At 36.0% G+C, this 2697-nt stretch overlaps 1 protein-coding gene across 1 annotated transcript in view; it reads right to left on the minus strand.

The window, feature by feature from the left end:
* The window catches only part of LOC109485829, a 23215-nt gene that overhangs the window by 18991 nt on the left and 1527 nt on the right, over positions 1 to 2697 (minus strand). The gene's annotated exons all lie outside the window — the stretch shown is intronic.

The following is a 2697-nucleotide window of genomic DNA, read 5'->3' on the forward strand; positions in this document are numbered from 1 at the left end:
TTGAGACCTTTTGTTTTCATCTCAAGATTTTCTGAAAGATCTGGAGATTTTCATGAAAAATCTCAAGATTGTCTCATAAGATCTCAAGATTTCGTCTAAAATATTGAGATCTTTGGAATAGATCTTGAGATTTTTCAATTTTTAACGAAGCGTGAAGACCCTCGCTGGGGGTCATTATGATCCGCTATGTAACAGAGAAGTTTTTGACAAAATATTGGATATGTACCTCTAAGCTGTAGATAGTCAGAGGCATTAGTCCAAAGTGCTCTGCTCATTCCAATAATAATCTGCTCGCTGTTTTATATAAGTGCCGCCATCTAACAGAAAAAAAATTAACAAATACATAATACTACATGGAAGTTACGCACAAATATAAACAAGCAAACAATAGAAATCAGACAATATGACTTAAATAATGCGCTGTCCCATCCCCCTTTCCCGTGATATGTCAGGAAGAACTCAAGTGAAATATGGTAAAGGTCGAAACGGTTAATCAAAATATACATTTTTTTTGGTAGTGTTATTGGTGAAAACACGCCTAAAATTATGCATTTGTCCGTCAGTTACATACAAGCTTTACCCATGCCATATATACAAAATGCTTACAGCATTCTAAAGCAAAAGTCATACAGCATTCTAAAGGAAAAGTCCTGCGCTTACCCGTTGAATAGCAGAGTTTGTGGGATAAAATTGGCTCGGTGAGCTGTTGAAGCCGACTGCTCGCAACAACACACCACGAGCGCTATAAAAATTCAATTAAGACTCAATTATGAAGGAGGACGCCAACACTCTGCCTCTCTATATCACCATGGCAACTGCGGTCTCTTCTGGTGCTGCCCAGGTGACAATGACATCATACACTTCATTTACATGTACATCAAAGAGATTCAGTTAACATGTGGAGATTCAGTTAACATGCAGTTCAACCCCGGTGCCGATAGCGATGGTTGGTCAGCATTACAGTGTATCGTTTCTCTTAAAGCAGGATAGGATGGATTATTGCTAAAAATTTGGCTCAAAATTAATCAATAATTTATCAAATCTTGAATTTTAATTTACTCCAATTTGGAATCGTTATAAGGCAAACGGATGTCGTTGTTGGTGGAAGTAACATTCGCGTTGTTAGATATTTCTTAACTTTATTTTTATCTATTTCTATGTTTAGTGCGGTACACTATTTTAATGTGTTTGTGTAGGTGAGAGGTACTCGCAAAGCTACACATCAAATTAATCATGGATCTTAATGATATTTGGTAGGCGTGCAGCGGTTATAAAACAAATTTGAAGGTCAAAATAGTTATTTTATGACGTCCCTACGTTGACGCTGCAGAGAGTTGTGCATTTTTGAGGTTTTGTTTGTGGACAACATAACTTGAGAAAACACGGAAGGTTTTTAAAGGTATTTATGGGTACATGACAGGTAAAGGTAGAGTTCAACAATGGGCGCCCTAGCGGCTTTTAAGGTATTGCAGCTTAACATTATGGCTAGGCCAGGACTAACTTAGTGGGTTTTATGTGCGCCCTTTTATATTACATATTTGTACATGCTTATGTGAAAGCTACTTACCTACTTGTAGTAAATTCTTTGAAATGTTAGAAGGTGTTCTTTCCTAAAATAAGACTGAGTACAGAATATGTATAATGTACTATTAAATACACTCATCAATGTTAATAGTATTTGGAGATGACATGAGATCGTTGAACTCTAGCTAATATTGAAAGGCTGTGTGTAATTGCTTACACCCCCTTTCACCTTAAACAGGGAATCTGTCAGTTTAACTGCCGATGGCTGTCTGGTATGTCTGCCAATATGAAAAATTCATAAAAAAAGATACAATCAAAGCATTTTGAGGCCACATGTATTTTATTTAATTTTATTGAATAACATTAAATTAATCCACACTGTGTAACCACGTACACTGATTCACAACAGAATATTGCAATCATCATTATCGTTGTCGCTACCATGCTTCAAAGATGCCTACCACAACAAACTGTTTTCTATTCTCTTCGGGTCAGCACTTGCCCGCAACCTCTCCAAACCATTTCCTCTCGATCCCCAAAGCCTCCTCTCCTTCTGTGACAATATACAATACACTGTTTTACAAGGCAAATACATTACGCTTTCTCAGCCAGGTTGATACTTTAGTATTAAAAATTACACTCTTTTTGATAGTTACCACTAAAAAAAATAAGACTGACAAAAATATTTGCACTGTTTTTGATGGATAACATTCCATGTATACCGTTTGATTATGCCATGTGTGATGTTTCTTTGTTTTCTTATGCTTTCCCTTTGAAGCTTTTCCTGCTAATTTCACAAATAAAGTTTTTGGAGATAGAGAAAAATACTCCGTATGTTCTCAAATATTTTTGTTTTGATAATATTAAAACATTTTTGACAATCTATTTACGTATACATAACGATTTTTACGTTACGTTCTCTGCGTACATGGATTCTGTGGATGCCGTGATCTGATTTCTTGACACTCTATTCAATGAATTTCATGATCACACTTCCCATAATGCCTAGTAAAGATCAAGGATATGGATGGGATATGACGTAAGAAGTTTATATACGTAATGTGACCGTGCGAGTAGGAGAGTCTTTGGTAGAAGGTAGATATAGGAGGTACGTCATTTTCTCTAATCCAGCAAAAATGCTATCACGGCATACGCTTTATACTAAAAAAATTC

Source organism: Branchiostoma belcheri, unplaced genomic scaffold (genome assembly GCF_001625305.1).
Source record: "Branchiostoma belcheri isolate BF01 breed outbred unplaced genomic scaffold, Haploidv18h27 scaffold1, whole genome shotgun sequence".
Lineage (NCBI taxonomy): Eukaryota > Metazoa > Chordata > Leptocardii > Amphioxiformes > Branchiostomatidae > Branchiostoma > Branchiostoma belcheri.